Source organism: Malurus melanocephalus, unplaced genomic scaffold (genome assembly GCF_030028575.1).
Source record: "Malurus melanocephalus ecotype Western Australia unplaced genomic scaffold, MMel_1.1 scaffold_118, whole genome shotgun sequence".
Taxonomy (NCBI): Eukaryota; Metazoa; Chordata; class Aves; order Passeriformes; family Maluridae; genus Malurus; species Malurus melanocephalus.
The window spans coordinates 225,362-247,770 of NW_026623350.1; positions in this window are offsets into that span (position 1 = coordinate 225,362).

Consider the following 22,409-nt stretch of genomic DNA (forward strand, 5'->3'; position numbering starts at 1 on the left):
GATCAAGTTGAGTCTGACTGTAGCCCCCTGGGTCCTCCTTCTTGAAGACAAGATGACATTTGTTTTCCTCTAGTCTTCAGGCATGCCTTGCAATTTTTGTGGTGAATCAAGCATTATAAAGMGTAGACTCACAAAGGCATCATCCATCCCTGGGAAGAACTCCATAATGTCTGGGCTATTCACTATCTAAAAGGGAAGTCTAGAATCAGCTCTGTCTTGTAAGTTGAAGCAGGAAACAAGCAGCACTGAAGCAAGTGTAAGAAGTGTGAGATCATTGCTAGTGGCTGAAAATTACTGTCATGTAACTAGACAAAATGAGTTCAAGCTGGAGGAGATAAGTTCTAATACTGAAACTGCTACTGAAGTCAATAAACAGCATCAAAACCATCAGTAGTTCAGCAGGTAGAGTCCCTGGATGTTGCTGAAGATATGGGTAGTCAGTATAGGAAAACTCATTCAATTGGCCTTTTTAGCTTCATTTGTATGCATGGATTGTGTTACTGCCACCTGCAGAAGTTTTGGCTTTGAAGGCCAGCACAATGACACTCTGGAGAGAATGGCTACCCTCTTCTCTTCATCAAGAGACTTCAAGTGCAGCTCTGGACTTAAGAGAAAAGGTTTTAAATACTAGAGTTCCTGTCTAAGCTCTTTAATTTTTATTCCCTGCCAAAACCAAATTCAACACAGTAATCTGTTTGGACAGAKGGAAGCAAAGGCTGTAATTTTATACAGTTTCACACTGTTGATRTTCTGAGTGTTACTCGGTTTGACCTGCCAACAAACAGCTCACTTTATCTTTCCCATTCCTAAATTCCCCTACCTGAAATTCAGTTTTGTGTGACAGCTCTGACATCACAAAGTTATTCTAATTCCCTTCTTCCAGCTCTTGCTCAGAGTCACAAGCATCCCATACATCTGCAATACTTCTTTAGAGAAGTACTGCTTCTCTACTTTCTCAGCTTTGCCTTCTGCTACCACAGATGACTGTTCAGSTGACAAAATAAAAATTTGCATCACCCACTGACCGTGCTAACTCCTGACTTCTGATAATGGCCRTGCTCTTCCAGATGCTGAAAAAGCAGATCTGCAGGTGTGAAATCAGTAGGCTGTAAGAATTGGAGTATATCCACTGAATTCAAGGTATGTAAGGAAAGGATAACTTGCCCTAAAGGACCAGCTTCTCCTGCACATATATTTTCAGGAATATTGGAGGAGCATAACTTGGAATAGTATCTACGGAATATAGTTAATCTTGAATTTATAATATTCACCAGATTAACTGCTCTAAGGACTTGTAGTAAAGGAGGAGAATGCTGCCTTGATGCACAACAAGGTGGCACGTTAGCAGGTTTAWTTTTGGGAATGTTGAGCTTGACAAAGATGCTCAAGCTAGTGGAAGAAGAAGCCATGGTCTCTGCAGCCTTATCTAACCAAAGAAGAGGCAGATTAAAAAAAAAACATCGAGATAACATAGAATTGGACAAAATATCTACGTCACTCATGCATGAGAAGAATCCTTCTGGATACTAAAGACAGATGCAGATGCATCTACCAAGATGAAGGTAGAATGCAGAAAAACTGCAGTTTTGTGAGKAGCCTGGGAGGCCAAGTCACCTGCAGCCATCACCATTCAACTTCTGAAGGGAACACATAAGGTATGTGCACAGGATGAACAGTGTGAGCAGGCATAGAGATAAATAAATATGTACACAGAAAGACCACAGTAACAAGAAACATTTGTTCTGTAGCGGGTCTTTTTCAGCTCTAGTAATAAAGTTGCATTTCTGTGCTACAGATGTATTTTGAACTTTTAACGCAAAATCTGCATTAACAAACTCAATAAACGGTGCCTACTTCAATAGCTATTAGGCACAAATTAGTGTCTTTTGGGGAACCATTAGAGCTCCTCCTAGTGCCTTTGGAGTAATATTGTAGAGGAGCTGCACCAATTACACTCAAAATATCTTGCAATTTTCACAGAAATAAAAAGTAATTAACAACTTGCATTAGTGTTCTCATTATCTAAGTTCTGAACTGTTTCAGGGCTAGGATTTTAATTGGAAAATGATTGGAAAGCTTTCCCTTAAGAACTATTCCCTTTTCCTTTTTATCTCTCTCTCTCATATAAACAGATTTTAGAGTACTTCTTTGTGATGCTGCTTTTGGGGAAAACAGTTACATCTTTGGTTTATTAGAGCCGGATAAGACAAGTAGGAGACCTGAATAAACCTGGGCATTTTCATGATGAGGCTGTGAGGCTGTTCAAAGTTACCCATCAGCGTGTGTAATTATTTTCTGTTTATCTTACATTTTCAAAACAAATGTATACTCTAAAGGATAKTAGCTAGCTAATTGTGGTTAGAACCTAAGCTTTGTATGCCAATAAATCAAACTGAGAGGGAATCCTTCCAGTTTATTTTATCTTAYATTATTCTTCTTGACCTCTGAATTCCTTTGTAAAGCAAAATATTACTATAGCAAAGACATATAAATGCTGAGTAGTATTTTTGTAATAGCATAACATTAATATTTACCATAATCTATATAAAGATARCAATTTGCTCAGCCTGGAAAAGAAAATGCTTTGGGGTGACCTAACTGGCCTTCCAGTACCTGAAGGGAGCCTACAAGAAAGATGGAGGAGRACTTTTTACAAGGGCATGTAGTGACAGGACAAGGGAGAATGCTTCMWACTGAGCACAGGTTTAGATTAGMTATTAGGAAGAAATTCTTTACTCTGAGGATGGTGATACACGGGAGCAGGCTGCCCAGAGAAGTTGTGGGTGTTCCATCCCTGGAACCATTCAAGGCCAGGCTCAATGGAGCTCTGAGMAACCTGSTSTAGTGAAAAGTGTCTCTGCCCACAGCAGAGGGTTGGAACTAGATGATCCTTAAGGTCCTTTCCRACCGAAGCCATTATTTGATTCTACRAAGTATAYRAAAGAATTTCCATGTCAYAGTTGAAGCATAATGGCAAATTTAGTTTGGAAAGTTCCACTTGTTCCACGTCAAGCTAGGGGACAGTTACTCACTTTGCTTATGTTAAAATCACACTTGATAAAAGGCAGCAGCAATTGCTTTTAGACTGATGCCAAGTCCTATTTYAGTGAAGTAACACTGTGAGCTTAAAGCTGGTGAAAGTCTTGATATGTGTCAGCTGAAGTGTTCTTGAGCCTGATCAGAAAAACTGGCATTGAATTGGTACTTTCGCTRACCGTGTGACAGAACTATCCAGCCTTGGGAAACTGGGATATTTTGGCARTTGATATCCACTAAAAGGAGATTAAAAACACCCCAAAATCTGGAAAWTTTTGCTTCTTGGAAGTGTTGACTATGGTTTTATCTCCTTTTAGGTATAAATTGAGCATGTCTATAAATTGAGCCTGTCTAAGTCATCAAATGTACCTTTCAAACATTTTCACTGTGAATTAATCATCCTGAGCCACCCTAGTCTACTTTCTTGTGCTGTTGAGAGACCAGTTTTAAAACCACACAATTATTTTATGCTTGAGATAACAGAGGGTCCAGGGCTCTTGACAAGCCAGTGGGACAGCAGTGTCTCATTAGGCCAACAGCAGATCCCACTAATGAGTGGGGTACCAGCTGTCAAGTGATGCAGCATGCAGTGCTGGAAATATGCATAGCATGAAGATTGGCTTTCATCATATTTCAGATAAGTATTAAATTGGTCTCACAGACCACTTGRGCAGTTTGTGCAGTGCAAGGATTGTGTTTATGACACTAAAGCAAGGAATCTGTTTTCAAAGCCTTTGATCTTCCTTGCTGCTGTAGGAGTGTTGTGCCTACCTAGAAGCATTCCAGGTTACTATGATAAAACATTGCTTATGTAGGGGGATAAAAAATAGCAATTTAAGCCTTAGTCTTCAAGTGATACATCTTTTTCTACCTTTGTGAGACACTGAGTCCCTCCTAATCTTTGAAAGGAGCTCAGAATTGAGCAGAATTACCCAATCCTGGAAACRAACTCAGTGAGAAGAGGAAGCATCTACTTCCCAGGTTACTGCAGGAATGACACATTTAGAGCCTTTGTCTCTGAGAGTGTTCCTCTATTATGCTAATGTTTAGGACCATGCATGTCAAAGGAGGATTCCTTTACTTGCCAAATTAATCTGTAATGAAACAGATTAATTATCCATTATAAATATATGTTAAACACATTTATCATGGATAGAAGAAGTGACTGTCTGGAAGGCAAGTTGTTTTGTTTCTTAATCTGATTTCACCAGAACARTGAAGAAGGCTTAAGAAAATATTCTTAATGTAAGGTTAAAAGGCAGATTGTAATGTGATGTACAGCACAGAAGTATCATGCCTTAGCAATAAGCTGATGAAAGCATCTTCATCATTACTAATTGCACTATTAGCATAGAGGATATTGTTCAGTTTGGGTGAGTAAACTGAGGTATTTCTGAACTTACTTGGACGATTTTTTAAGATGTCATTTGGCTTGCAATAGTCTTATCTGCATCAGCAATCACAGCTGAAATTGGAACCATATATCTCAAGCAAACATTGAATTTCTGTTGAATCTGAAGCTGTCACCATGCTAGATATCTTTATRGTCTTTCTGTTTGAAYTGTGGTTGAATGCTGACCATTATAAAAGCAACMACTTCCAAGTRTATATAATAATAAAATTTCTAAGTGTGGGTATCTTCTTCACTACACTCACCCCTATTTGCATTTTTTTCAGGAGCTTTTCTGGCTTGTATAGCCTCTTGAAATGCTTCTGGTGAATTTGGTCTCAGGTGTGACTTTTGATTAAGTGAATGGAAAAAAGTGAAGGATCAACCTTTAATTGTGGAAGACTCCAGCACTTGTSGGCATGTTATGTTTGTCATGCAGATAATGATGGATTAAGTATTAAAAGGAAAGCTACATTTTTCCATTTGAAGTGTTTTGCTCTTAATTTAAGGTCTGGTCCAGGGGTATTCRATGTACATAAATTAATGGAGCTTTAGTTGCATACGATACAAGCCCTCAGATATTGAAGCCCATACTCTTGCACAGGATTTGTTGGACCCAGAACAGCAAGATGTTTACCATACATTAACACAACATATTCTGAAATGCACTATTTCTGTCAGGTAATATTTTGATTGCATGATTTAACTAATAGTCCCTTGCATGCTATGTAAATACTATTCTTGCCAGGTCAAATTCAAATCATTAATAGTCACATTGATTTTTGTTGTTGCTGTTAGGTTCAGGTGTTATCAGCAGATTGTAAATCTGCCAAATGAATTGTATTGCTAGAACATGGAGTGCAGCTGTTGTTATTCCTCAGATCAATCACACAAAATTGCTTTTGCTGATGTACAGGTTATCTTGAACAATCCAATTAGATATTCAATATTCATGTTGTCACCCACTTATTGCAGACAGAAAATGAACCAGTTTTAGAATTCTGCTCTAGTATTACAAAATATGTTTGACTGGACRTATTAGATGAAATATTAAAACAAAAATGTAATGAAGACCACTGACATTCAGGTTCTAGTTTTTTTTTTTCCTTTCTTCCTCCTGCTTCCTTTCCTATGCAGTTGGTTTCTAGCATAGGTTTTAATAGGACTTGTACAGTTTATACCAAAGCCCTATGATTTACAGCCATGCAAGCATGGTTCTTATGGTCTTTTCTTCCATCTAAACAGGCAACATACAGCTCTTTTTCTCTTGGTGAATTACATCTGTTCTATAATAGATGGAGAGTTGGCAGAAAAATGGCAGGAGTAGTTATGAAGATGAGAAAAAACAAAACCAGATGAATTATCCTACCATGACCTGCATTTCATATTCCCTATTCTTTTCTTACCTTTCAGTTTTTCTGCTTTCAGGGCTCTTAAACCATTGCATTGGGAGGCACAAGAGTACAAAAAAAAGTGACCTTAGACCTATTTCCATTAATGTGTAGCATAACTTTCTCATATCTTTTCTTTGCTACTGCTGCTGTCAGACTTATTTTTTAATAGCATACTTTGAAGGCTTAAAATTAATCTAAAATATCTGTCAGTGGCAGAAGAAAACCTATTAAATAATGGCAAGTGAAAATCTAAGAGCTGTCTTAGGCTAAATGTTACCCACATTGGTTGGTATACCAGAAGTATTAAACGTTATTTTGAATCATCTTGCAGTCTTGATTAGAAAATTATTTTTTTTTCCATTTATTGATCTGGAATGAGATGGATGCATAATTCCTGTGCACTTGAACTAGCTCAGGCAATGACTGTGCATTAAAGTCGGCAATGAGTGATTCTGGTTTTTGGATTTCTTAAGTTTGTCATTTTAACTTAAACTTTTGAAAAGCTGATCACCCTCTCACTAGGCAGCTAGCTTTTTAAAAAGAGTTTGGTCTCCTGCATGGCAGCTTCTCCTGCTTTAAGTTACTAGTTCATGTCTGTTATTCTTAAACGTCATGTGATAAAAATAAAGCCTAAAATATAGGCTTTCTCATAACCATTTCCTAATATCTGTCAAATAGCATTGCACTGTGTAAACACAAAATGATTGGATTAAGAGAATGTACCAAAAAAACCTTGAGGAAGTTGTATCACTTACTGGGTTGGTTTCACAGTATGGAAAGCATGTGAGGCTCCAGAAAACTGAGAACCAGACTGCTYATCACACCAAGCAGTGCTCTGGCAGGATTTTGGTCTATCTCTTGCTTCATGTACTGTGAAATTCTATTGAGACAAGTCAACTGTAGAATTAAACTTCCCTTCAGCTTAAAGGAAAGACTTAAGCTCAGCCTAAAGGAAAGAAAACCATATTTTTTTAGCAAACACTGTATTTAATCTCCACAGTTCGAAGTAGTTCTGAGAGTGACTAAGAAGAGTTGCTTACAGGATGATTATTAATGTTTGCTCAATAGCTGGGTTTGCAGATGTGGCCACCATAGTACCAACAGAAAATAACTTTCAGTGATGACTAATAATACAGGCAATTTGCATGGATCTCCCGGGCAGTTTGAAATAAATAATAATATTGAATTAAGGATCTGTATTCTGTGTCTTTAAATTTTATTTCAGAGATTAATTTTCCTTTGTCTCTCTTTTTATTACCTTTTATGAATGTATGCTTTATGGTATTTATAGAAGTTAGTGTTTGATAAACATTACAATAAGTGAGTAAAATACAAAATCAGTTCAATATAAAAGACATTTATAATATACTACATTGTTTATAAACATATTTCACTAACTCTGCATTCAGTTAAAAAGCCAGGCAAAGCTCTAGGCTCAAAGGAGCAGCATTGGACTGTGATCTGTCCTTATAAAGCTGCAAATACATTTGCATTAGGCTAAGCTAATCACTGCAAATGAGCACCAGAGCTGGAATACTAATAGAAACTTCTGGTCATAGCCTGTGGTTCATCCAGGGACACATGTAGCTGGGAGAGGGTTATGAAAAAGTATCATGGCAGGATCAGATGGAAAAGGTGAAGGAATTTCTGTAGTGGTACAGACAGTCCAGCTATTTGGGATTGACAAGCCTGAAACCTGTGTCTGCCAAGGCTGGTTAAGGACAAACAACTACCAAAAACAGCAGCAAGCAAAAGAACTTTAAAATAACAAAAAATAAACCCAGACTAAACCCCACTGGATGATAAAAGAACTCAAGGAAGAAACAGTTGTATGGCATGGGACTGAGAACATAGGGTTCACCTGGTGTCTAAGTCTTTATTTAAAGCCCCAAGGAAGTAGACTTGGTTGAAAGATCATGTCAACCATTTTCTTAAACTAAAGATGTCAAAGAGAAACTGATGCAGCAAACAGTATATTTGGGGTGATGTTCATACTGTATATTTCACAATGGGATTAACATACCCTTCACCATTAATTTGTCTTGAGCAGAGTAAACAATGCTGAATGCCATCTGAGTAGGTTTTTCTTGTTTTACAGATGAACTTTCTTGGTGTAATAACTTCAAACACTGTTGAGTTTAAGAAAGCCACAAACAACTATTTGAGGACTTGTTCTCTGCCCTAGTACAGTATTTTCTAGAGTACTAAAAACTGAAAAAGTAATGGTTTATAAAAAAAGTGCTGCTATTGGATGCTGTGTAGGAATCAGTTGAAGCCTGTTGCAAATTTCATTGAGTTTTCCAGAGTTCAAGGAATATCCTGTGGTGTCAGCCSAGTCTCTGATGGTGGAAATTGAAAATGCTGTTTATGGAGAACACACAAATCGAGCTGCTTTATGCCATACATTCCCCTTGTACTTCTTAACTATCCATCCTCGTTGTATGAGGGATCTTGGATGGGAAAGTCCTGGTCTGTTCCTTCAGCATCTGTTTACAGACCAGGATTTGGTACATTTGCTCGAACCTTTTGCCTGTACAGTTTCCTATGGCAACAGATTCCACAAGTTTGCTACAACCCATGGGGAAAAAAAAAAAAAGGAATTTGATACATTTTAAATTGATCCCCTTCTATTTTCAGTGAGCAATCTATAGTTCAGATACTTGAAGGATTGGGTGGAAAACTTGTGCATGTAACTTTTCCTCTGTTTCATGATTTTGCAAGCTTTATCTGTATGCCCTTTCAGCATTTTTAGTTCTTGCAGAGCAGCTGATCTCTCCCTTTCATCATTCTAGTTGCCCGTCTGTGTTTCTTCCCTCTCCCTGCTATTTCCTTCCTGACCTGTGGAGAGTGGGGCTGCAAATTAGGCTTGAGGTGAGAGCTTGCAAGGTTTTGCACAGAGGCAGAACGGTGCCCTGTGTCTTGCTTTACTGCTCTTCTGAGTTCAGAAGACAAACTGCATCATCWGCTGTTCAGTGCTGCAATGTGCAAACCCCTGTCCCAGCCATTTTCCTTYGGCATCTTGCTGATCTTGAGGCCATGTCTTCATGGTGCTCCCCAGAAGTGAAATAGCAAAGATCCCTGGAATGCCCTGATTCCAACATATGAATTCATGCTTCTTTTGGAAAGTTGCAAATAGGATTTACTCCTGCCAACCAGAGGTTGACCACCCTTTCCCATGGAGGGGCTGGTGACCATTATGATTCCCCACAGGAATCAAGGAAAKACTCCCCAGAATCCTGCTTGTGGTGGCTCTTGCCTGGTGGTTCTTCACGCTGCTGGGTAGGGAGGGAATTTCTTATTTCTGGCAATTGAATATTTGACTGTACATCAATCCCACCATTTATTTTGATTTCCACATTTTTCTTTCATGAAATGTTTAATTCCTTTGCATCATGGGCTGTTTTCTACATTAGAAATTCACTTTAATATCAATTGCTTTTGAGAYGGTCAGATTTTGAGGAGCAACTAGTAAGACTGAAATCGTTGATGTGACCAGAAACTGAAACCTAAAGATATTCACTCACTGGTGCAAGATTTTGTTTAACTTTTTTTTCCATAAATAACTAGGGATATTTTATTCTGAAAAACATCTTATACCTAGAGCTATATTACTGCAAGGCTAGAATTTACCCTTCTTTGCACAGACATTTCCAACCCCACATCAAACCAGCSTTTGCTTTCGTAGGGTCCCTTCTACAGAAATGGTCCTCTTGATACAACAAATGGTAAAAGACCAGGTAGTATTGGGTTGTGGAAGGTGTACTGGAAAGAAGGAGCATATAGGAGAATCCACTGGGGGACCCAGGCCCTGAAGCCCTGGGATGAAGATGCTTGGCTGATGTACTTCATGTGGCACCAGCAATGCCTCCACAGGACGTTTGCCATTGGCTCCTGCATGACCTTTAGGCCATCCCTTCCTCTCACCAGCAGTCTTCCTGAGTTTCCAGGAGGCTGGAACTTAAGGTACTTGAATCTTATTGCATCTATTTCCCTGTGTTGACAATGTTTAGAGGATGAGGCAATTAGAAGGCAGGTGTATGATTTTGGGATCAAAGAGACAATCTATATCTTGGGGGTATACTTAAGAGTAAGCAATGTCCATGAAGTTTTCCTATCAATACKTTTCTCCCTTGAAGAAAAATACTAATTTGAAAATAGAAGAAGAAACATGACTTTTCTTTTATACTTGTTTTTTCTCTTTGTGTAGTTTACTATTCTCAAACTGCAAACATATTCTTTGAGAGTCTATTTTATTTCCTGAGATATTTTGTGTCATGAGCAGTATTTGTGTCTGCCAGCCCCTTGCAGAAGGTAGAAATGCCTACAAAGGCACAAGGAGGCATCTGGACGGTGGAAGGTGCTGGGTTTATGCCTGAGGCTGGCAAGGACTAATTGTCACTAATTGCTGCCTGAAAGAAGCTGAGCAAGGTTACAAAGCATGTAAACTGTAAGTTCAGCAAAGTGTGAGCTCTGAATAGCTGGAGAGAATGCAAACCAGAGGAGGGTGCTCCTCTGTGAAATCACCTTGTCTGAGTTGTCTGATAAACCATTTTTCAAAGTAGCAAGATAGAAATTACCTGCTATAAAAGAGATTGAAACAGCAGGCCATCCTACAAAAATGCTATGATTTGAAATAGATTCCTCAGCTTGTCTGCRAGAGCCAGATCTCTGCCTTATGAACACATTGCAAAGTCTCCTTCAGGAGGTTGGGAGGAGGGTTTATGTTCCATGAAGGTGCTTTTGTTTGTATCCTGTGGGTAATGTTCTCTGGTGTCTGAAAGCCTGCTTCCAGGGAGCCTTTGCTGAAGTTCTGGCTGTGAAGAAGGTGATCCTAGTGACTTCAGTGTATATGTAATGCTTTGAATGTTCAAAAMCTGAATGTTTTAAAGTATTTATTAAGGAAGGTGGAGGAAGAGGAGTGAAGATGGGAAGATCAGTACCAGCAATAGATTTAAGTTCTAAGGGCTGTTGCTGCCTTTTCTTTCAAAAACCCTCAAAATTCTTCAGTTTGTAATGGGGTTTTGACATCTACCAAGGGAAATGTGCTGGGCTTCAGGAGTGTCTCCTCTGCATTGCACAGAATTCTGATCAACATTTGGGGAACTATAAGCTGTTAATTGCTATTCCCATTCTCTTTGTTTCAGTCCTTTTGATAATTTTAGCAACTGCTTAGGAATGCTGCATTTCACACAAGTGCTCAGCATYCCCTGTTCCCAGCTTGTCAGCCACGACAGCTGTACTGAATGAGGTGAAGGAAAATCATACAGTGTGGAAGGGGTCTTCTTTGAAGAAAAAGGTATCGATTATAGGTATAGCACCTCCTTCTTGCACCCAAAGCCAAGCCAAACTTATAAGTAAGCCCTAAGTCTGTTGTCTGACTGCCCTTGGGCACTGCCTTGAGCCTCACTCCCAGCCCCTGCGAGCAGCCTGGGCTCCATACAGAGTCTCTGTGTTAACATCCAGCCGGCACAGCTGCTTTTGAAGGCTGTCAGTTGTGAAGGTAGAAGTTCAAGGTTTCAAATCTTGAAACTCAGTGCTGATTCCTGGTAACAAAAATGCTGCCATTGACTCAGTTGATTCTTTTTTAGTCTTTTCATTCAAAACAACTCTTTTAAATGGTGTAGTGAAGCACACAGGAGAAAGGTTTACATCAGGTGCTTCTTACTGGGCATGACTGTGAGATGTTCAATGTCATGAGCACGGTCTGTCTATTCAATAGGACAGAAGCTCAGGAATATGTGTTTAGGGCAGCTTGATCCTCAGGGTTTCACTACTTTACTTCACTGCTAAATATTATCTTAAAATGCTGTTAAAGGTATATATCTATTCAAAATTTCTTGGCTATACTGACTCCCATGTTTTCAGTRTTGTCTTCAGACAGAAATGTAAGTAGTGGAAAAACATTTACACATAAGAAATACATCCATGTGTATAGACTGAAAATTGTGTCATTGCCAGAAATAATTAAAGCCAGAAAAAAAAAATAAGAAGCTTTAAAATAAGTCTTTCAATATGAAATGTAAGAAGAGTGATTTCTTCAGCTTTGAAGGTGATTGATAATGTTGTATAAATGCTTACATATGGGAATGAGAAATGACAAACTCTGTATTTTAGACAAAAGCATAATAGCTTGCAGGTGAAGTTTCCAGCTGGAAGCTTCAATCTAGCAGATGAAGATTTCCACATGTGAGGTAAATTTTCTGACATGCGTGCATTGTCTAGGGACTTAAAATGAGATTAGGCAGCTTTCTAAAAAATTATTGTATTCTATCCATTTTAAAATTCCTTTGACTGCTCTGTGCAAGGAAGTCTGAAAGAGCAGAGTTGCCTCCTCTACCATTGGTCTGTGTCTTCTGTAACTGAAAATGCTGTTTACCCACCACACTGGCACATGGCTTCCATAACCATGCATGACTTGAAAGTCATGGGGCTTTACATTACAAATTCATCATGTGTAATAAGATGTCAGTTTCATGGCATTTTTTTCAGCTAATTACACCACCCAACAGTTTTTCTTCATATATTGCAGTTTTAAATCAGCTTTTAATGCTTTTTTGTCTGTCCCAGTATCTGGCATACACTAGGTTAGTTTTCTTTTTAAAGTCAGAATCTCCATACAGCAGATGTTGATATCAGTATAGCAGCAGTAACACCACATTCCTTATATTGAATCAAGAGGGAAAATGTTGCTGAGGATTAGTAATACTTAGTGCCAACATTATTAGTCAGAAAAAATGTTACCTCTCACAGTTAAAACTTCCTAACCACTTTTCTTCAAATTGGTGTTGCTGTTTTTCAAGCCTGAATGAAATGGATGATAGCACACATTGTCTTAAGCAGTTTACACATTCRAAACCTCTTTTAAAACAGAACTCAGCTAATAAAACTGCTCACACACTTTCATGTTTGTATTACTAGCCTTGGATGTTGGGGGATGATAAAGTTTATATTTGGCCTGTAGCATTTTGTTCAGGTTAAGCCAGTCCCGGAAGAGATTGACTTTCAYTGAGGCATAGTCTTGTTTATTATCAAAAGTAGTGCTAAATTTAAAACCACTTGTCACATGAACTTCAGCAACASATTTTGATGCAATAGATAGGTCAGACACCAGATCATCAGCAAGAATGCATTCAGGTCTCCCTAGAGAATCTATCTGGTACCTTCATCAGCTGACTTCTGATAAGGAAAGCCAAAATGGTCATATTGCATTTTACAACTAAAGGAATGTGTACTTGAATTACAAAAACTATATCCACTTGTCACTTCCTGCTCTCTCAGTCATGGCACTTTAAGCTCTATCTGAAGAATGTTTGAGTAGATCTTTTTCCAGTTATATTTGAGAATATATGACAAGTGAGGCATTAAACACACCAATGACTTTTCTTTTCATCTTGTTCTTTTTGCAGTCAGGCCTTGAGCACCCTCACCCCTGGTGGGTTGCCCGTCTGTGCTCAAGGTTGTGCTTACACGGTGCCTCTGTGTAACCTTGGTTCAGATTAATTGTGTTTAGGTGAGTTGTRTGAGAAAGCTGTGAGCAGCAGCTTCTGCCCACTGGAGCTGCATTTCACCTCAGGCCCCTGCCCTTGTTTGTGTTCTGAGCTATGTCACAGCCATGTCCATGTCCCCTGTCACTCTGCACTTGACCTCTTGGCGTGACATTGGAACAGCATCATTATTATGAACTTGTCTAGCCATCAGTGACTCTTTGCTGTCTTGGTTACTGCCTCACTGGACCTGATCCTGACCCTGGTTTGCTGACTTGATTGTCCTGTTTAAACTGGTGGATCGACACTCTGGACCCTTGGCTGACTGTGGTTACTGTTGCTCAGGCTGCTTTACTCATCTTGCTCGAGTGCCCTGGGACAGCACCCTTGGCAATGACRTTCCTGATTGTGCTTGCCTTGCTGTCTCACTCCAGTCTGGTCTCCCCTTCCCAAGGATCTGTTGCTATAATTTTTCTTCCGGCATGTGTGTAATTCCTTCATTTCTAATTTTCTTTGGTTAATGTCTGTCTTATAAAAACTTGCTACTTTCCTTTAATGCAGTAACWTCTTTGGCCCATTATTTTATCCAAGTGTATTTCTGAACATTTACAAGACTTGTTTAAAAGCCCAGGGCCTTTTTATCTCCAGGATAGTAGGTATGAGCAAATCTGAACATTTAAATATTTATACCTATAAGCAGAATCCCTTGAAGCAATTTTGACTTCTTGGTTGAATTTTTTAAAGGMTCAGTGCCCAAGATGAATTCCTGTTGCCGAACACATCCAGTGTGGCACTTTGCTATTGTAACACCGCTGCTTGTAACAGACGCAATGCACTAAGCAATTGTTTTACTCTGGTTCATCACATATAGACAGTTTGGGAACATAACATTCCTCATGACTGGACAAAAAGGAATTAATAAATCACTCTCCTAGCACAGGGAAATTTGAGGACCAACTGTTACTATTTTAAGGAAAACTTAGTAATAGAAGATATATCATGTTGCTTATAGGAAGTTCATCCCTCTTGTCTATGAAGAGACTTAAATCAATACACAAAGGTGACCAATTAGAAAATTAAGCTGGAACAGGGTGTTGGCTCTTAATGTTGCATCAGAAAGGGARGGGGAACAGAGGTTCCTAGAGGCTGGCATCTCAGCACCTAGAATCATCCCCCAGAAAGGTTCTAGCTGGACACCCAATGCAGTAGGGGATACAGGCAGGTCCCRTGCCAGAGTACCAGTCCTGAACACMTTTCCTCTGAGTMTAATGMGTGATGATCYGAGGATCACCATCAGGAAGATGCTGACAGTGGCAGCTTTTGGCCACAGACAACATAATACCTGTGAGGAAAAAATATTGCTCATTGGAAGCCCTTCCCCATACAACAGATCAGTGGTCTAGTTTAAAAGGTTTATTTCCTTTCATTAGTAATTCTTTCTCTTGAAGATTTCCCACATCCATGGGGATCCTCTATTCTCCTCTCTYATCCTAGGTCTCAGATACTTTCTTTGATATCTCTTGATGAACCCTATTACCCAAATCAGTTATGAGAATTTGATGAGTAAACATGATTTTTTTGTCCATTCATGTAACTTCCAAATAATTGATCCAGAAWTTTCAAATGACGGGCACTGATGCATTAGTACTACAGAAAGTTCCAGTGTAATTTGCAGCCCTTCAATGCTGTGCCTCTCTTGCCTGATCATTTTTCATKAATGAATTTGAGGAATCAGCATGCCTGTAAAAAATAATCCATCTCACAGCCTATCTACTTCCCCTTCTATTTCCCTGGTGGGGAATAAGGAGGACAGTTCAGCTAACATAACTGCAAACTCAATTTTCCCTATTTCTGTTTCTGTTTGAATGATAAACATTCAAACCAAGATCTGTTTTTTAATATTGTTATTTTTTCAGAAACCTAATGGTGTTTTGAGGCTCTGCTGGCCCCAAAACACAATGTAATATACACAGCAAGCTTATTAAGAAAAATGGAAAGATCATTGTGATGCAGAAGTAATATTTCCTGTTCAAACAGAATTTGTCAGCACATTGGTTTGTGCAAAATGTGCTGCTTGGAGGAACAGGAGGGATGGCATTGTCAGAGAGGTGATTTTTGTGTGAAAAGCAGCAGGCAGCCTGGCCTGCAGGGATCAAAGTGAATCAGGCTGGAAGGAAGCTGCAGTTGAGGGAAACCTTTTGTTGTGAGGAGGCTGATCCCTGCAGAGGAGTCAGAGCCCAGTTTGCAGCTGCCTTCATGAGAAACAAGCCCATCCTGGCTTCATCTCTGTGTCCAATGACAATGGATGCAGAAACCCAAGCCTGGGCTCTTCCAGCARCAAGGGAGGGCTGGAAAAGGCAGGTAGGAGGCCAAGGATGGARGGATTTGCATCTGGTGCACAGGCTGGGTGGGCTGCCCCTCTGCAACGGGCTCTAAACCTTGTACCCACATTAAGGGGTGGCACAAGAGCACGTAAATMTTTACCCAAAATGGCTGCTGGGATAGTTGATCCACTCCCATGTGCTCTGCATTGGCTCCAAGAAGGCATGTGGGCACTGGGCCAGCCTGTATTCTCCAGCARCCTGAGCCTTCAGGCATTGGTTGAACTCTCAAGCTGGCAGGACACTAATAAATGCTGTTCCTGAGGCAAGCTATTCTTTGAGTTGGTGATGTTCACAGAAAGCAGATTCCAAGTAGAAGGGAACTCCATCCATTCCCTTCTTGCCTCATAGGAAACAGAGTGGGATGTAASTTTAGAGAGAAAAAACAGCTGTATTGTGCCTCGCAAAGGGCCAAACTCACATAAACATTTGGGMCAGATCCTACTGGAAAATCCCCTGTAGGCCTGGATGTGAGGTTGACACTTGGAAGCAGATCTAAAAAACACCCATCTGGACTGTGTCTCCCTGCAAAGAAAYCTAGAAAATGTCTGTCCTGTGTTTCAGCAGAAGTTTTTCTTAAAAAATACCAGCCTGGAAGCTCTTTGATGAACTGTTTCACAATCAGATTACAAACACATACTGTCAGGCTTTTAAAGCAATGTCAATCCCAACAGAAGAKGGAGTAGAGGGAGAGATTGTACCACAAACAACTGCTTATTTACTCCTCTTCTTTTTCTTCAAATACCATTGATGTTCAGACTCTTTTGCTTCAAGAGCTGCTGCTTGTTGATTGATTCTCTTGACCTAACCSAACTCAGCTGGAATCAGTGTCTAAAACTTAGATTCCCACCTCTTTACTCACCATGTCATTTTTCTCTCTTTTTTTCTTTACTACTTTAAAGTTTCTAAAAGCCCACAGGCCGTTTTTAATTTTTTTTTTTATTCTGACTTTTCCTACTGTACTTCAAGATTTTTTTTTCCTCTGCCATTTTTAACCTCTTCTGTTTCTCTTTATTTGTTTCTCTTTTACTTTTATGTATCTACCACAGTGCTATCAATGCAAACTTCTCTAATTGTCAGTTTTGGAGAAATGAGTGTAAGACAAATGGCAATACAATGATGACTCTTCCTCACTTGTCATTAGTCCTAAGAAATAACCACTCATTATTCACAGAGCTGTATCTTTGATAACAGTGGTGAATATATGCACCAAATTGTGTTCCTTGAATAGTTCAGGYTCACCTAGAGAAGGTCCACCTGTTTACCWKTAGAAAGATACAGACCAGTTWATTTCCCAGTTAATAGGTGTTTTCTTCTGAAATCAAAGTTATCACAAAGATTAGCATACAGCTGCAGATTAGCAACAAAAAWGTGAGTTTAAGAGTCTTCAGTGTTGAGAATGAGCACACACATTTCAGTGTAGCCAAACTTTTCATGCTTTCTCAAAGTGTTTACATTCTCATAGTCTCAAGAAGAATACCACTGTCATTGCACAACTCAAGATGCAGTCCTTAATGTATCATTAACTTCCCAAAAGCATACACTTTTTATGTGCCTCCCTGTGGGCTGTTTGGCTGTGCTCCCCTAGGACATATTGAGGATACCTCTGCTATTGATTAACAACAATTTCTGTGTTAGCAGTCACCTGCATGTTTTACCATCAGAGCTAGAAGCTCTGAATATCCTAAACTGTATTGTTTATGTCTTAGAGGACACTGAATACTGCAGCATCCTTTCTACCTCACATATTTCATATTAACACATTGTACATAAAGTGCACATTGCTTCAGTCTCTACTGGCAATACCATATGTTGCTTTCTGTAAGCCAAGACCTCACATTTATGTCTGTATTMCACGTGGGACTGTGCCTCTCAGGGACATAGTTTTCTGCAGTAAATGCTTTAGTACAGGCAGCATGCCCAGTTGCCTACATCAAGGTGGGTACTCACACCATCTGTTTTAAGCATGTAAACAGAAGCTTTGAGGCAGGAGATACAGCTGCCTACATGGTCAGCAGAGGCTCTTGTGCTCTGCTAAACAAAGTGGCACTAGTGAGAGAAGTTGAGTGCTGATCCATAAAGAGTAAAAGTGAAAAATTTTAGATCACTTCAGCTTCTGTTTTGGAGCAACTAATAGGGCCTGAGACAAAGCCTAGGTGTGGCTGGGCATGGGCTGCTCCTGGGGCCATTCCCAGCAGGCAGTATGAACTTGGCAGCACCAGYTGTGGCTTTCTGTCTTGCAGCTCTCCAGTGTGGTGCCAGTACTACTCGTGCCACATGTGCTCTCGGTGATGAACAAACGCCACTTGCATTGAGAGTAAAGATGCCTTCTTCTCCAGGGCACCCCTGTACTCCCTCAGATAAGTGTCCCAGGGGTAACAAGGAATGACCTGTCCAAGAATCACTCAATTCCCTGTATCCTGTCTTGCCTTTAAAAGTAAACGTAACATTAATCTTCTTTCAGTCAGCAGGGTCCTCTCCTGCTTGCCATGATTTTCTGTAGGTGATAGACAGGGACCTTGYCATCACACTGGCCAGCAATACTGATGCTCTCAAGTGACCACCACCTGACTCCATGGGTTTGAGTGCACATGAGAACTCAATGCTCCCTAACTGCTGCTTCCCCAGTGCCCTTCTGTTCCCAGCCTGTGTTGATATGAGCAAAGGCCAGACAGCATGATTCACRTGTGCCAATTAGTGTGAAAAAAGCTGCTGATGACTTCAACCTTCACTGTAGTGGACCCATGTTATACCTCTGGCTATCTCTTTTTACCTTACTACCCTTTATGTCCTTCACTAATTCTAGCTCCATCTAGGTTTTAGCTTCCCTGATTTTATTCCTCAGTGACTAAGGAGTACTTTGTTTCTGCTTCCTGCATATTCGCTGTCTGTATTATAATTCTCCTGGGTGGTCCTTGCCTAGCCTATGGGCTGTCAGCTGAAGCTTCCTGTGCTCCTGCACAGTGGTATAGTTCATGCATGAGCTCTCAGTAAATTCTCTTTAAAAACCAATTAGCTCTTCTAAGGACTTTTCTCCTTCACAGCTGCTTCCCACAGGCTATTTCCTCACTAAGTCAATCTGCTCATCCAGAGTCTCAACTCTGTGGCTCACCTTCCTGGCTCCCTGCTGCATCTGTCACCTCATGGCTGCTGCACCTTGTGACAACCCACTCACAGCCCACACAATGCTCTGTGACACCTATCATCCCCACTTCTTCCCTCCTTCTCAGCACAAAGCATGAAGGAGTCAGTCATGACTGCCCTGCTCGTGTTTGTGTCAGGAAAATATTACCATTGCACTCTCAGAACATCCTGGATTGCCTGCACAGTGCTGTGCTGCCCTTCCAGCAATCAACCAGGTGGCTGAAATCCCCAGTGACAATAAAAGCTCCAAGCAGGAGGCTCCAGCACTCCTGAAGTTATGCTTCCTCATAACCTGCAGTCTGTAGTACTCATCTACCACACCATCCCCCAGGTTGCTCCTTGCTGGGATCTTGACCCAGCAACTCTCAGCAGGTCCGTCTCCAGTTTGATACTGGGGCACAGCACTTGTCAAGAAGCTCCTAAATGTGAAGCACAACACACCCAGCTCTTCTCCACCTGTCCTTCCTAGATATTCCATCCATCCATGGCCACATTCCAGCCGTGTGCAGCACAKTCTCTGTGTCCCTGATGGCAGAGACTCCGCAATTGTGCCTGGCAGAGCAGCTGCTCCTCCTGATTGTCAGGCACTGTGCATCACTGAGGGCACCTGAGGGAAGCCTCTGAAATGCCTGCCTTTTGATGAAAGCAAAAATGGGATGGGCTCAAATCTGCCTTATTTAGGCATATAATTTGTAGATGTAGAGAGAAGCAGGTGCAAAAATTTTCYATCATTAGTGAAAACAGCCTGGTAACTTGGAAAGCCACTGTGTGTTTTAACTCCCATTCTTTCACCCAGAGCACCATCACAAGTGTCTCCTAGATATATCCAGAAGCATGTGTTGTTAGTGTCATATTGCAAACAGAGTCTTCACTGAACTTACAGACACTTTTTAAATCTCAGTGGCATTACCTTGTCATCGGTATCAACGACTGTTCAACGTTTCCTACTGACAGCAATAACCTTCCCAAGGGATTAACAAATACACACATCAAATGCTTTGAAAGGGTCACTATCAATGCAGTTTTCATGAGTGTTTAATGTTATATTTAATATTGTCACCTTGGCTGGTATKCTGCTTGTCAGGGAATTGTTAAAATTTCTACACGAAGTTCCAGAAAACATTTCACAGAGGACCTATTTTAAAATGCAGCAGATTTTATTACTTACAGCAGAAAAAATACATTAAAAATCCCATCCATCTACATTGGTGGAAATAGGACTTTTGAAGTACAGATACAGAAAGAAATAAGCAAGGAAGCAAACAAAAATGACAGTGTGCTGCAGCTAGATTCTCTTTCCCAGTAATGGAAAGTGCTGGTTTTCAACTTCTACATGTCAGTATGAAGTATTTAAGCATAAAGTGTAAGTAGAAAGTATAAAGTGCCTAGATCAACTTTAGGCACTCTCTGAGTATATTTTGCCTTTGCACAGGGAATTCATGCAGTCTTACTTCCTTTTCAAAGTTGCCTATCCCTCGTGGTACAGTCCTTTCAGAAAAAGCTCCAGTAAAGAAATTTTGATGGTTCATAGCCTGTCAGATCCAAAGGGTTGACTAACTTAATGAATCAGTAACTGGAGTCTTCCTGGTTTGTTTCCAGTTTCATTTGCAAACTCAGAAAAAGCACTTGTGTATGGTTTTCTGCTCCGAGGCAATGCAGTGTCAGGGCTGACAGCAAAGCCAGCTTTTAACCTGCTGCTTAAAGCATATGGCTTCCAATTCCTGGAACTTTGATGGAAATATTTTGCATTGATGAGSTGAGCATTTATAAAGTAGTGAATTYATCCCAGGTCAGATGCTACTTCTCTAGGGATGGAGAACAATGTGTAATCAAAAATAAGCCTGAAAGCTTTTCTGATTTATTTTTCATTAAATGATAGACAACTGATCTTCTCTTATATAATCTGTAGGAGGATTTGGTTTAGAAGTATTGTCCACCTTTTAGAGAAATGGACTCTCATAAATCAAATTTGTTTAGTGAACAGTAGAATGAAGGAGGTTTGGACTGACACTGATGGGTTTGCATATAGTTCCTTTCTTCATCTATATTTCTTCTATGTACACCAGATGCTAGGTGCATGCTGGAAGAGAGCATTACTCTGACTCCAGAATTCTGAACTGACTGAGGGATGGRCTGTTTATATTCTGGGCTTACCTGCAGCACTTGAAGAGGTTTCTGTTTGGCAGACAAACAGCTCTGTGTTTTGTTTGAAGACACAGTGTATGAAGAGCATCCCTGGTATCCATGCTATCTTGTGGGTAGCATCCTGCCAAGTCCTTGATTTTCATGTTGCCTAGTGTTGTAACTAAGTAACTATAACATTTACATGGTAATAATGACTTGATAAGGATTGTAACCTGGCAAACCATCTTTGCAAGTACACAAATGTAAAAAATCCAAATAATACAATAATAATTGTCTGCTTCTTCCCTCGCTCCCCATTTTGCACTGCCACTTGCTTCTATTATAAGCTGGACCCTGAATTTGAAAGCAATGCATCTAAATGTGTCACCTGACCCTCACTCTTAGACACCTGCACAGATGTCCGTGCACAACTCTATTTAACAGCTGCAGATGAAACCATTGGGGCATACTGGATTTAGCAGCACGTTTTCACATGTGCTGCTGCTGATTCCACCAGAGATTGTGTTTCAGTCAAATCTTGTTAGATCTTCCTTCTGACAGCCAAAGGCAGAAAGGAACTGTTCTCCTGCCAAAAACTGAATCCCTGCTCTAAAGCATGAAAAAGCAGTAGATTTTAAAAATAGAGAGAAAAAAATAACTTTAAAAAATGTGTTTCTTACAACTGCATTTTCAATAAAATGGAAGTGGATTTGCTGGAATTCATATATATAGAATGCAAGTGAAATTATGCAAAATATGAGCTCAAACTTYGGTAAAGTTACCTGGGATTGAAACAGCCCGTGATGTGATGTCTTAGGCAACTTCAGCTATACTGCTGCCAGTCTGCCTGTCAGGCAAGGAAAGCATCATCCCACATTTGTGCCTCTTTCTGCCATCACCATTATCCACACCCTTCTCCAGTGCTAAGGCTGTAACTCTTCCTACTTTCTAAGCAATTTATCTCTTAACACTTGACCAGTAGGATTAAATGCATCATACTGGTACAGTCCTTATTAATAAATTCTCATGCTAGTTTCATTTTGAAAGGATGTTACAGAGGAGGTCAATAGTGATGYCCCAGTTTACAACTTCAGATAATGCAGGAGAAGATAAATAATAGGCTAAAAGTCTCAGTGCCAGGACACTCTGGAATAAGAGCACCATAAAGCAGCATCCAATCAAGGAGAAGTTGTATATATGAAAGGTGACTTTTGTTGAGATACTGGAGTAGGATCTAATCAGAATCTGTATATATAAAGGAGAACACAAGTCCAACATTGGAAGGATTACAAATAAAAAAAATAATACAATAATAAAAGTGTATCAAGAGCTCAGAGACAGGCACATTCAGACAAATTAATGACTCTGTCAAGATAGAGAAAATGGCTGGAGAAGGAAGGTTATATAGGGSCCAGAAAACTATAGAATGTATGTGAAAGTGTTTTCTTTCCAAAGA